This window comes from Malania oleifera, chromosome 10 (genome assembly GCF_029873635.1).
Source record: "Malania oleifera isolate guangnan ecotype guangnan chromosome 10, ASM2987363v1, whole genome shotgun sequence".
In the NCBI taxonomy this organism is placed as follows: domain Eukaryota; kingdom Viridiplantae; phylum Streptophyta; class Magnoliopsida; order Santalales; family Ximeniaceae; genus Malania; species Malania oleifera.
The window spans coordinates 86016803-86031768 of NC_080426.1; the positions used below are offsets into that span (position 1 = coordinate 86016803).

The 14966-nt window shown below is 38.6% G+C and overlaps 1 protein-coding gene across 6 annotated transcripts in view; it reads right to left on the reverse strand.

Moving 5' to 3' along the window:
• Positions 1-14966, reverse strand: part of LOC131165752 (dolichol-phosphate mannose synthase subunit 3-like) — a 68722-nt gene that overhangs the window by 22716 nt on the left and 31040 nt on the right. The gene's annotated exons all lie outside the window — the stretch shown is intronic.

Genomic DNA, 14966 nt, shown 5'->3' on the forward strand with positions numbered 1-14966 from the left:
AGATTTAGAAGGAGAAATATAAATAAGCAAGGAAAAATGAGAAACAAAATGAATTAAAAATGAGCTCCCAAAGAGACTGTACACCTAACAATGCATTAACAAACTGTTTGCACATTGTATAGCTATTTGGTTACATCATACCCATTCACATTAGTATCCATGACTAGAATCTCATCCAAAACCTTTCTGCCAGACAAGGAATGCTGCCTCTGAAAGGTACAATAGTTCTCCAAATACTTTTTGTGGAAAAGATGGAAAGGATGAGATCCTCATAGAAGCTTCAACCAAGAAATATTTTGATATTAAAGCAGCCAACAAGTCTATCCTTCACAAGTAACCAAGTGCAACCACAAAATTAAAGGCCATCTATAGACTCTCAATCATTGAATAACTAATAGAAATCAACCTTTAAAGTTTAGAAGAGACAGAAGGCAAGATAGTTATCAACAAGCATTAACGATGGTAAAAGAGGTTTAGGATGAAGCTGCCGCATTGTCTAGCTACATAGAATGGCTCCTCTGGCTAATTTTGTTGTAGTCAAGGTGACTTGTCTTCCAGCAAGAAAAGAAAAAGAAAGCGATATTATCAAATAACCGAAGAAGATGGAAGAACTGGTGGGTGATGATTCGAACAGTATACAAGTAAGGCATTTGGGTTTGGAGGCCATTCCACAGTTAGGGTGGAGCAAAGATCTTCTGCGCAAATCGCATTGAGCCATTGGTATTTCAGATTTTGGAGTTTGCTGGGAGGCACTTCTCTTATATCTTACTGAAGAGAGAGGAATTTCTCTGGATTCTTAATTCACTAGGGGTGATATGCAAAGGGACTAGAGGAGTCAATGAGTTGAATCGAGGAGGCCCATCTCTCAAAGACGAAGGCGTCTGGGTCTCGATCAGCCTGCACCTCAACAGTAAGGTGAGGTTCCTTTGCCTAGAGAAGGGGTTCAAAGGAGGTAAATGTCAGGCTTTCTTTATCCCTAACAGCAAGAACAGATTAGGGTGGAGAAGCCTCTTCCAAGCCCTACTCAAGCTTTTGGATGAATACAACAGAGATTTTGTGTTCATATGTACAGAATGTGGATCACTGGACCTTATACCACATGAGGAGCAATCAATAAAGCAGAATGAAGCCTCGAGTCCGTTGGCAAAGTGATAAGTTGTCAATGATGCGCCGGCGACGGGGAGGAGAGATTTGGAAAGGACCGAATCCCAAACATTCAGGGGTGGAATTTTTACTTCCTTTGCCAGATCAGATTTTAAATTTGTTAGTGTTACCAATTCAAATTCTGGGGTTGGGAGAGGGATATCAGGGCCTGATATTAGCAGGGCATCCAAAATAGTACCGAAATGGTTTATTAAAAAAAAAAGGGGAAAAAGGCCAAGGTTCAGAAGGTGGATCTGTCTCCCTCAGAAGTAAAGAAACTGGGTTCATTAACTCAAGAGCCCAGCAAGAGTTAGAATTAACAAAGGTGAGGAAAGAGAGGACTGAAATTTGACTAAGCCCAGGCAACGTTTAACTGAAGCGAGTTCAAACGAAGGCAGACCCTGTGATAATCATCAGAAGAGCATGCAAGCGAAGGGGAATGATTTTTTTCAAAGATTCTACATTGAAACTAACCCCCGGTGGGGAAGGGGGTGGAGGGTGGAGTATTTTAGCCAAAGGGGCTGCGAAGCTCATCAGATTACTTGAAGAGGGAACAAACAACATTCAGGGAATTGACTACACACGGCAGTTAGATGCAGCAACCATCCAATGCTTTCAGATCCTTCTCTCCAGTCTCCACAAAGGTCCAACCAAGGCTGCGGGTTGGAGGCTAATCTCTGGAACACCCACTGGCAGGTCCACAATTCCCTTCAGCTCGTGACACCCTGAGATACTGAGAAGGAGAACACGCAGGTTGCAGTCACTGATTTATCCTTGATTCCAACCTTCAGCCCTGCGCGTGCGTAGGACAGCCCCAACTTCGCGGCATTGATTGACTCTAATTCAGACAGCACACAATTTAAGGAGCAGGTTTCTAATTAGGTTATTGGAAGGTGAAAAGGATTAGCACAACTATTGGGATCTCTTTCGAGGGTTTGAAGATGAGGCTTTGAGATTGTTTGAGGAAATTGAAAAAAAGAGAAGGGAGGAGACAGCCCAATTCCAAAAAACCCATGGGCAGCAACAGGAAACTGGACACGGGCAGGGGAACTAAAACATTAAAATGTTCAGTTAATTATGATAAATCGGGAGGATGTACAGATTTGATGGAGGCAAGTAGCAGCCGAAGTTGCATGGCTAAATTTTGTTATGGGAAATCATCTCTTGGAATGTGAGGAGGCTAAATGACATCCAAAAGAAGTCTAATCAAGTCCTTTCTCAAGAATTGAAGAAGCGACATTGTCTGCTTACAGGAGACCAAAGTGGAAAATATGGATCATCTTTTAGTCAGAGATCTTTGGGGACGGGAAACCTGTGGATGGATTTCCCTTGGTGCTGTGGGTAATGCTGCTGGAGGCATCCTTCTTATGTGGAATCTCAATGTTGTGGAGATGCTGGATCATTCCATCAACTCCTTTTCAATCTCGTGTTTGTTCAAAAACCTGGTGACAATTTTCTATGGACTCTCACCGAGGCCTATGGCCCAGGAGAAGGACCTCATAGACACCTTTTTTGGGCAAAACTCTTGGAAATTAAAAGTAAATCAGACACTCCTTGGGTTATCGGAGGAGATTTCAACATGGTGTTGTTTCCCCCATTAAAGAAGTGGAGGTTGAGCAGAAAGCAGTTGCATAAGAAAGTTATTGAACTTCATTAATGCAAATGCCCTTGTCAATATTCCACTCATAAGGGGGAACCTTTTACTTGGTCCAACACTAGAAAGTCACCTTCTCTCTCATGGATTGACAGGATTCCTTATCTCAGTGGATTGGGGCATTCACTTCCCGAAAGCCACTCAAGGACTCCTTCCCAGGCCCACATCAGATCACTATTCTAATTGACATAAGACGCGTCAAATGGGGACCAACCCCTTTCTGCTCTGAGAACATGAAGGGCTGCAAATAGGTCAAGCCATTCACGAGCTACTCAGTGCTCGGCTCAATACTAGCTCATTTGAGCTTGTTCATTAAAATAAATGAGCCAAACTCAAGCTTAGATTTTTAGCTCAAAAACTAAACAAGCCAAGCTTGAGCTAGACAATACTTGGCTCGTTAAGCTCACGATCCAGCTCGTTTAACCGGCTCGCAACTTAAATTGTTTTAAAAACTCAAATAATAGGATTGTTTAATAGGCTTAGGAGTTAACTAGTGAAGTAAATTCATTAACTTTTTTGAGTTAACTAGTGAAGTAAATTCATTAACTTTTTTTAGTATGTAGGATAAAAAATAGACTTACCTATTTGCTTGTCAAGAGACTTATTAATTTATATATTTGATTAAGAGTTTATTTTAAACTAACATAATTTTACACATATATTTAAAAGTATATTTGATTTAGAGTTTATTTTAAACTTACATTATTTTACACATATATATTTTAATGTATTATCTCTTTAATCATCACTACTCACATTGTTTTTTATCTTTCAAAAATTTTTAGTAAAACACAAATGAAAATATTAATTTTATACTTCAATAAGCAATTTTAGATTTAATTTGAAGTTCATTAATATATAATCACAATTTTAATATTTAGTCTTGGCATATTTAGGCTTGTTTTAAGCTCAAAATAAATGAGCTAAACATGAACAAGGTTGAGCTCGGCTAGGTTTTGAGGGCTCGTTTATTAAACGAGTCAAGCCTGAACATGCTAAAGCTCGGCTCGGCTTAGCTCAATTGCAGCCCTAAGAACATGTGGTTAAAGCATAATCGTTTCTGAAATCTCATTAAGAACTAGCGGTCCTCACTTCAAGCAGAGGGGAATTCTAGCTTTGTGCTAGCATTAAAACTAAACGGATTGAAGGAAAAGCTCAAGTGTGGAATAAGAGCCCCTTTGGAAATATTCATGCAGAAAAGTCAACCATTCTTAATGACATCGAGGATCTTGATGAGCAGGAGATGGGACAAGGGCTTAGTAATGATGGGCAAAAAGGGTATTGTTGAATAAGGAATTGATTGAGATCATTTGCCTTGAAGAGATCACCTAAAGGCAAAATTCTAGAGCCTCATGGCTCAAGGAGGGGGATTGGAGCACAAAATTTTCCCACCGGATTACAAATGCTCACCGCAAGCTGAATTTCCAACATTGAAATCAAAAAGAACACTTCGATGGAGGAAGGGGAAAACAAATAGGGCATCTGTGAGTTTTACAAAGTACTTTGCTCCAAAAATGAAAACTAGAGACCTGTTGTGGACGATAGTAAGTTAAAATTTTTCAGATCCTCCACCACAGAGTGGCTAGAGAGACCCTTCAAAGAAGCTAAAATCCTCCAAGCGATCAGAGATTGCAATGGAGATAAAGCACCTAGCCCAAATGGTTTCTCCTTAGCATTTTTTAAGTCTAATTACAACACTCAAATAGGCCCTTATTAGCATATTTAAGGATTTCTTTACACTAGGTAGATTCGTGCACAACATCAACGCCCCTTTTCTTACTCTAATTTTGAAGAAATTTGAAGCCTTTAATATCAAAGACTTTCGTCCAATCAGCCTTGTGTAGAGTATGTATAAAATTCTTACTAAAATCCTTGCTAAAAGGACTCAAAGATCCATTCTGGAAGTTATCGAGCATCACCAGCATGCCCTTGTGGCAAAAAGACAGATCATGGATGCAACCCTCATTGCTAACGAGGTGGTGGATACCTATCAAAGAGAAAGGAAAAGCAGTGTAGTGTGTAAGCTAGACATGGTGAAAGCTTGGGCAACACCAGCATGCCTTTGTGGCCAAATCATGGATGCAGCCCTCATCGCTAACTAGGTGGTGGATGCCTATCAAAGAGAAAGGAAAAGCGGTGCAGTGTGTAAGCAAGACATAGGGAAAGCTTTTGATCACATCAACATAGAATTTTTTTATTTATCTTTTTAGTAGCGTTCAAGGTTATTTCAAATTTGAAAGCAAATCTTGGAAAAAGTGAAATTATTACAATCAGTGACAATTTAGGAGGACCTCTCCTTGTAGATCTCTAGGGATGCAAAGAGTATCTTTCCCTCTTAGCAACCTTAGGTTACCTCTTGGGGCCAGATTAAAAGATGGAGTTTGGGATCCCATTATCAAGAAGTTCAAAAAACGGCTAGCAAGATGGAAAAGGGATTTTTTGTCAAAAGGTAGGAGACTTGCTCTTATTAAAAGCACCTTGACAAATCTTTTGGTTTACTTCATGCCACTCCTCCCGATTTTCGTTAGCAAAAGAATAGAAGGGATTTAGGAAGTTCCTTTGCAAGAACTTTGAAGGGGAGGGGAAGAGGGGGGGCGGAATTCAAATTCCACCTAGTCAAATGGGGCTTGGTGAAACAGCCAATCAGCTCAAGAGGCTTGGGCTTAAAGTCCCTTCACATCCTCAATGAAATCCTTCTTGGAACATGGTTGTGGAGGTACATGGCTGAGAAAGATCACCTTTGGCAGAAAATCATTGCCATGACATATGGACTTGAGCACAATCAGTGAATCTAGATCTCCCGAGCTGGAAAAGGACAACATGGCATAGGGGGTGTAGGAATACATCAATTTTAGATTACCACTTTACCTAAAAGCTTAAGCCTTTAGGTTGTGGGCTATCAATGTATATCAAGCCTTAACACTCCCCCGCACGTGCAGCCTGGCAGCATGTGGAGAGATAAACAAATGATAGATAACACCCCTTAAAGGTAATACAATACTTTTTAAAACACCATATAATAAACATGGGCGACAAGACTAGAACCCAGGACCTCCTGGTAAACAGCTCTGATACCATGTTAGATTACCACTTCACCTAAAAGCCTAGCTTTTAGGTTGTGGGCTAAGAATGTATATAGCAAGCCTTAACAATTAGGAAAGGCCAACATTTATCTTTGACACAATATGTGGAGTACTCCAAAGGCTCTCGGTGTCTCATTTCCATCCATTTACAACATGGCTTGTGATAAAGATGCTTGCATAAGTCAGCACCTTCAATGTCAATTTAGGGGTTTTTATGGAATATCCCTTTCATAGAAATGTGGAAGATTGGGAACTCCACTAGCTCTCAGATTTCTAGAGTCATCTTTACAAGATCCAATTTCAAAACACTCATGACCTTCTTGTTAGGTCCTTGGACAAGGGAATCTTCAATGTCAGATCCTTCAACTAGAAACCTTTTCTCCACAAGTTAAACAACATTCACTCCCCCTAGTCTCAAAAATGGAAGACAGCTGCCCCTACCAAGGTTACCTTTTTTACCTAGGAAGCAGCTCATGGAAAGATCTTGACCTTGGACAACTTGTAGAGAAAGGGGTTCTCCATTGCCAATAGATGCACCCTTTGCATGGCTGAAGCATAATCCATTAGACCACATTCTTCTCCATTCCCCCTAGACTAGAAATCTTTGGAATGTGGTTCTAACTATAATCGGACAACAATGGCTTACCGCTAGATCTGTTGGAGGGGAGCTCCACGCCTTGAGGGGGATTCGGGCAACAAAGGAAAAAAGGAAGGCTTTGTCTCTCAATCCTCTCACAATTTTCTAGTGTGTTTGGAAAGAGAGGAACAAAAGAGTATTCAAAAATTCAATCTCAAATTTATAGTTCAGTAAAGAGCAATGGTTTACTGCAGTTACTAATAGTGGACTTGTAGCAAATGAGTTCAATGTAATTTTTTTATTTTTGTGACACCCTTTAGGGTGGTTGATTTGTGATGACCCAATTTTTCTACCATTTTTATTTCCTTTCAATACGATAAACAACAATAATCAATCTACATCTCTAATACCATACATCAACATGACCCGACCCGAAGTGGGGTACCGGGGTGACCTGCCCATCACTTATAATATACCAAACAGCGGAAACAAACATACATACATCTAATCTCAAACACAATACCAGAGTGCTAATATCATCATCATACATAAATAACTCTCCAGAACCAGACTTTAACACAATACTAGGTGTCCCAAATGTTACTATACACACATCAATTCTCACCAATACTTACTTTAAACAAACAGCCAACTAATCGTGCCCTGGAGATATTTCTTGAAATGTTAAATTTACAGGAGTGAGACACCTCTCAGTAAGACGAAATAAATTATTGACAGTGTGTGGCAACATGAGTTTGGTATATCAAAACGCATTCTTTAAATCATTATTTCAACTGAAAAAGCATGTAGATATGTACTCATAGCCATATATATATATATATATATATTTTCAAAAGCATTCATTTCTCCAGAATATGTTCTAGCTCAATGAGTATCCATGTGTACGTAAATCCGTATATAGGTATTTTACATAATACAACAGATCACATAATTCCAATTCTCCACACCTACTTACTCTTCATACTGAGCATTCCTCCCCACCGGCCTCAGTACCGACTTCTCAACATAGTTTCCATACTGAGCGTACCTCCCCATCGGCATCAATAGGAACATCACACATAATTCCCATACTGAGTATACCTCCCCATCGGCATTAGTAGGAATATCGCACATAATTCCCATACTGAGCATACCTCCTCATCGACATCAGTAGAAACATCACACATAATTTCCATACTGAGTATATATATATATATATATTCAAAAGCATTCATTTCTCCAGAATATGTTCTAACTCAATGAGTATCCACGTGTACGTAAATCCACATATAGGTATTTTACATAATACAACAGATCACATAATTTCAATTCTCCACACCTACTTACTCTTCATACTAAGCATTCCTCCCCACATCCCCAGTACCGACTTCTCAACATCGTTTCCATACTGAGCATACCTCCCCATCGGCATCAGTAGGAACATCACACATAATTCCCATAGTGAGTATACCTCCCCATCGACATCAGTAGGAACATCGTACATAATTCTCATACTGAGCCTACCTCCCCAACGGCATCAGTAGAAACATCACACATAATTCCCATACTGAGCATACCTCCCCATCGGCATCAGTAAGAACTCATTTTCACAATTCTATATTATTCTCAACCCTTCTTGAAACCAGTATAATACCACCCTTTATACTATATAATACGATTTATAAAATAATACAGTAATATAATCTCAATTTCACAAATCGGTATAAAACTATCATGCTATGATTCTATATATATATATATTTTATCACGTCTATGTATATCGCATCATGTCTGTATATATCTCATTTCATCATATCTGTATAAATCTCATATCACTGCCCTTGTATAAAACATGTCTGTACATTTCAAATCATTATATCTATATCAAATATATCTGTATTTCTCATATCTTCATATCTATATAAATATATCTGTATAAAAAAATGTCAGTATGTATCTCAGTATAAATCACATTCCCCAGTATAAAACTGTCATTTCATATTGCTGTATAAAAATCATATTTTCTCATTTCATAATATCACATATCTCAGTGTAAAATTACTACTTCATATTTCTCATGCCACACAATTTTTGAATGATAGTTCATAGCATACTAATAGTCGGGAAAATATGCATGTCATAACATTCCAAAACCATATGCCACATTTCCACTTTCACATACTTTAATTCAACCAGTCAATTCTCAAAAATATCTGTCATAATTTATTCCCCTTACCTGCTTACTGAAAAAAAGGCTATAGGGATCCTAAACCAAGGCCTACGGCGTTCAGAGCACAACACCTGTAATCATACATTTTAGTTTACTCAGCTCAAACAAGGGATAATAGCTACTTAACATTCCTAGGCCCACACACTCCCATTAACTGGTCATATTCTAAAGAAAGATGAGCATGATCCACTTCCCTTATTTGAATTTAATTTCTAACATATTAAAAACACCAATATAAACAAATCCCCGCAATTTAATCTAATTCCAAAATATTCCCTAAAAATCTATTTAATCAAATTCCTGCAGTTTAACTTAATTCCAAAATATTCCCAAAAAATCTAATATAATCCAATCTGATAGTTTAATTTAATCCCAATCATATTTCCAAAATTTTAATATTATCCAATACTACAATTTAATAATTAAATACTAGAATTTAATCAGTTAAATTTTTTAAAACAACAAACATAATTTATACTTCTCACCTTAGCCTTGGAGTGGTGCCTAAGATCCCCAAATCAAAAATCTGCTCCGATTAACTTGCTCAGAATCGAAGCCGGGACCTCGTGTTGGTGTCTGATCGTCGATTTGGCCGAAGATTTGGGAGAAATTAAGGATGTGAGGAGAGAGAGAGAGAGAGAGAGAGAGAGAGAGAATGGCATGAGAAGAGGAGGAGGAGGAGAGCGTCTATGAATTGGAGATCTTCAGGAAAGCTTAAATCTTAAGCTTTACTAATATATCCATTATTATATATTCCATTACTTAATATACTTATATATGTCTATTATTATATTATACTCATAATATATATATACATTACTTTTATCCTTACATATATATATATAATATTTTTTATTTATTTAATTCAATTTAATAATATATAATTAATTACTTAGTTAATAATATAAAAAAAATTAAATTAATTTTCTTTTTATTTCCTAGCATATTATTTTCTGGGGCGTTACATGATTTCTTGTACTTTGGGTTGGCATCCCCTTGATGCCCCCTTAATATATACTATCTTTACTAATAAAAAATAAATAAATATAACAAAGAAGAAATTTCCAACATGTTTCTATTGTTAAGGTCTCGTAAACTGGAGATTCCAACAAATCAAAAATGGCTCAAATCCCCAACAAAGAAAGATATGATTATATTCTGCTTATAACTCAAAACAAAAGAAACGGGATGAAAGAAGTGGAAAAGGAAGTGTTTCCCAACCAAGGGTCTTTCCAGAAACAGGTACATGAACCCCCTCCCACCTCAAGTTCAATGTGAGGGGTGAATGAAGGATAAATCAAATAAATGGACCTCCACGGACTCCTTAAAGAACATCTTAAATCAACATTGATATCCCACCCATTCTCACCAACCAAACTTACTTCTTATTACTCGATGCCAAGGGGAAGATTCTACTAAAGGAACCATTTAGCTAAATGGGCAATGTTTTTAGACACCACCTTACCTAAACCCAACTCTCCCACCTTAGATCTACAAACCTCTTCCCAGATTATTAAGTGGTCCTTGTGACCCCCCACATTAGACCACAAAAATTTTGCTCTAATTTTGTCAAGCTTACTAGAAATCCCTACTAGAATCTTAAAATCAAACAAGAAATATAACGGAATGCTAGAAAGACAAGCCTAATCAAGGTTATTCTTCCCCCAAGAGAGAAAAGAGCCCCCCCACTTCCAACCATTTAATCTCTTCGTCACTCTTTCCACTGCCAGATTCCAAGAATCCATAGCTCATTACCACCCAAAGGAACCCCTAAATAAGTCAATGGCCAATCCAAAATGCTACAGCCCACTTCAATACCCCTCCCTGACATGCTCCACGCTCATATTCAAAGTTGGTAAACCACTCTTCCCCATATTAATTTTAAGACTAGACAACCTCCCAAAATTTTGGAGAATACCCAATATTCTTCAAAAGAACAGCTATGATCATCAAGGAAGAAATGATACCATTGGCAAACTGGGGATGAGATACCACCACACCTTCTCTCCTACTACTAAAACTCTCACCAACCCCCTCCATGCAGCCCCATTTAGCATTCTACTCAACACATCAACTACAAGGATGAATTAAAAAAAGGGATAAAGGGTCTCCTTGTCTAATGCTCCTCAAAGTACTAAACTAGGATTTGGGTTCACCATTTATAATCACCGAGAACCACATAGTAGATTGTAGTAGTAAAAGCGCGCCTAAGGCATGCCTAGGCGCGACTAGCACCTCATTGGTGTTAAGGCGAGGCAACCTTCAAGAAGCGCAGGTAGGCGCATTGACTCTCCAAGCACAATGAGTCGTGCCTGAGATATCTAACCTTTTAACTTCATTTTTTTTTAAAAAAACTTTTAAGAAAGAAAACGTAGCCAGACTCGAACCAGCCCTAGCCAAAGGCTTCAACTTGAACCAACAAATCTAGGCTTCGTCTTCGAGCCTTCGAACCAACAGTCTAGGCTTCGTCTTCATGTCTTTGAGTCTTCACCAGCAAAAAAGCCATCCCAGGAGCCCTTCGTCTTCGAGGTTTGAGCCTTCGAATCAGCACAACCTTCATCCTCGAGCCTTCTAACCAGCACAAAACAACCTTCATCTTCAAGCCTTCGAGTCTTCGAGCCTTCACTAGCAAGAGAGCCTTCCCAATAGCCCTTTATCTTAGAGGTTCGAGCCTTCAAACTAGCACGACCTTCACCTTCAAGTCTTTGAGCCTTCAAACTAGTAAGTCTTCTTCTTCTTCTTCTTCTTTTTAGCTATTGGTGTTGCCTTCTTCTTCTTCGGCTTCTTCTTCTTCTTTAGTTCTTCTTCTACTTCTTCTTCAATTCTTCTTCTTCTTCTTCTTCAATTCTTCTTCTGCTTATTCTTTTTTAGTTCTTCTTCTGCTTCTTCTTCTTCTTTTTCTTGTTCTTCTTCTGCTTCTTGTTCTTTTTCAGTTCTTCTCCTGCTGCTTCTTCTTCCTCTTTTTCTTGTTCTTCTTCTTCTTCAGGGATCTATGTTTTGTTGATGCTTCTTCTTCTTCTTCTTCGTGTTCACCTTGCATTAAGCCACTATGTTGATGCTTTTGGGCCTTCGGCCAGGAAATTTCATTTCCTTTCTAATTTGAAGCTTGAACTCTTGCATGCATAATTACTTATGTGGAACTATGTTTGTTTCACTTGGAACTTGGTACTTGGTTGTCATAATTTCTATGCATTTATGTTTTGGTATTGAATATTTGGCATTTTAAATTCTAATATTACTATTGATGTGTTTTCATATATCAATTACCCATCAAATAAGCATTGTACACAATTTTAATAATTGGTGGGGTGCGCACCTTCACCTCACACCTCGCTCCTCGACTCCAAGTACCCTTTGTGCCTTACGTTGTTGACTACTATGTCGTAGACTAGCAACCCCTAATCCAACAACACCAACACTCAACAAAACCCATTCTCGCAAAGATTATCCAAGAAGCTCCAACTCACTCTACTGTAAGCTTTCTCAAAGTTAAATTTAAATATCGACCCCTCTTCTTATCCTATGAATATCCTCAACCACCTCATCAGCCACTAGAATACCATCCATTATTTGCCTCCTCCCCACAAACACACTTTGGACCCAAGAAATAGTATTAGCAAGCACCTTCCCCGCTTCTTATTCTATGAATATCCTCAACCGCCTCATCAGCCACTAAAATACCATCCATTATTTGCCTCCTCCCCACAAACACACTTTGGATGCTAGAAATAGTATCAGCAAGCACCTTACTCAACCTATTAGCTAAAACTTAAGTGAAAATCTTATACACACTACAAACAAGATTAATTGGTCTAAAATCCTCAACCTTAAAAATTTGGATTTTAGGCATCAAGGCTTAAAAAGAGTTGATGCTTTTCCACAAGATCCCATTACCAAAGAATTTAGTAAAAACTTTCAACAAATTACCTTAACAACCTCCCAAAAATCTTGGAAAAAAAGCAACGTTAAAACAATCTAGGTCTGGCACCTTACCCTTTTCCATTACAAAAACCACCCCCTCACTTCCTCCTCATCAAGTGGTCTCTCTAACCAACTCTTCTCATCAGCAATTATAAGATTTCGATCTAACCCCTCTAACATTGCTCTACAATGGTTCTCCTCCAAATACAAATTCTGAAAGAAATTAGTAATAACAGAAGATCTGACCTTGGTCATTATTGATTCTCCAGCCCTCCACATCTAACTCCCTAATCAAAATTTTACTTCTCTTACCATTTGCTAGCCTGTGAAAGAAAGAAGTGTTAAAATCACGTCTTTAACCAATTTGAATTTGGTCTTTTGCCTCCAACTCCTCCATTCCTAAAAGATCACCTATTCCAGCTCATTCTTCAAAGAAAATCTTATAATTTCCTCACTTTCCAAGAGGTTGATCTTCTCCTTCTTCCTATCCAAAGATGCCAGCTTGCTCATAAGGCTAGATTTTCTAATTCTAACATTGCCAAACAGCTACTTATTCCAATATTTCAGGGAGAATACTTTTGAAACTCTTCCTCCCACTCCCCACAAAATAAGAATATATTCAATATACAACTCACCGCTCTAGCGCCCCCCCCCCCCCCTTTTAAAGACCAAGTAAAAGAAGTATTTCCCAAGGAGAGATCCCTCAAACCACAATCCTTAATTAACAAGTCAAAGTTCTGCATACTAGCAGAAACTTTACCCATCCTACCACCTTTTCTTCTCTTTGGGAAATTTCACCACATTAAAATCACCTCCCACAATCCACCTGTGGGAGCAAAATCCGTGAATAGAGTAAAGTTCTTTCTAGAAAGAACTCCTACGAGCTGGGCTCGCAGGCCCTCACTTCGAATAACACAAGGAGGAAGAAAACCACCATTGTATCCACTCTGGATACAGACCAAGAGTCCAACATGACAAGGATACCATCAAAGGCACCACACAAGGGCAAAAATTCCAATCCCTACAATAGCCACCCCAAATACTTCTAACAACCACCCATCTACCAATTCCAATTTTGTTTCCTAATAAGAACGATGTCTTAGGAGTAGTTGACCAAAGCTTCCTTAATCAAGTTCCTTTTCCTAGTCCCCCTACTCCTCTAACATTCTAACAGTCTTCATAATTTGACATGCTTCCCTCGCTTCCCTAACCCTTTATCGCCCTTGCAACTTATTGACAAAACCAAGTTTTTAAGCTATTTCTAAACTTCCTTTTTCCTCATCTCATATGTCCTAGGGCTCAATCCACCCTCACCAAATTCCTAACAGGATCTAATAATTCCAAGCCTAGGTCCAAAGAGTTTTTGTGGGTCTAAGTTGTCTCTCTTGCCACCCTCAAAGCTAAATCCACAGCCCTCCCTTCTCTTAGAGTCCTCCCTTTGGCATAAAGTTTTCAAAGAAAGAATGTGTTGAGTAGGAAGAGGAAGGATATTTTACTAATTCTAGAGGAACCACAAACCTACATGAGAAAATCACGTTTCCCAACCTCATCCCCCAACACCACAAGGAATAACTGAACTAACCACAAGAAATATTTAGCCCAAGGCCAAGGTGAGAAGGAAAAGGTCCCTCATAGTTTAAAGCTATCAAATGGTCAAAATTATGATTTATAAATTTATACCTACTTGAACATTGTTAGGACCCCACTAAAGAAATCTTTCTCCGACTATGTGGGATCGTTACTGAAGTAACACTTTTTTTAGGCCCCTCCCCCTCAAGCTCTGCATTGTTACCTCAAAAAGCTAATTTAATCCCTCTTCTACGGATTCGAGATCAACTCCCACCTGATCAACCAATAATTCCTCTTTAGAATCATCTATGCTGCCCATGTATTCTTCCAAATCATAGAACAAATCCTATTCTTCTTCCCACTTGTCCCGTTATCATCTCCTCCCTTGAAACTAAGAACAAAGGAGAGAACTAATTGCTAGTTTTGATTTGCTCACTATTATTCATGGGGATCTCTTCTCCATTGTGTATAACCTCCAGACCTTCACCAATTATAGAATCTTTCTTAGCAAGGCAAAATCGAATTATTCAAACATGCAGATCTTGTTCTGCCCCCTCCCATCTCATCTGCAAACCTATGTTGCTTCGTTTCTTGGGTTGAAATATTTTTGGCAATTCCTATTGGTGCAGTTTCTTTTTTTTAATAACCCACATTGACTTTGATTTCTTTAGCCCATTTTGTACAGGGCCTTAGAATGGCCAGCCCAGCCTTATTTGGTCCTTCTAGCCCCCTAAAAGACCTCTCAAGAAATTTAAAATATTTCCCTACTTCCCCACCATCTTCTTGCAT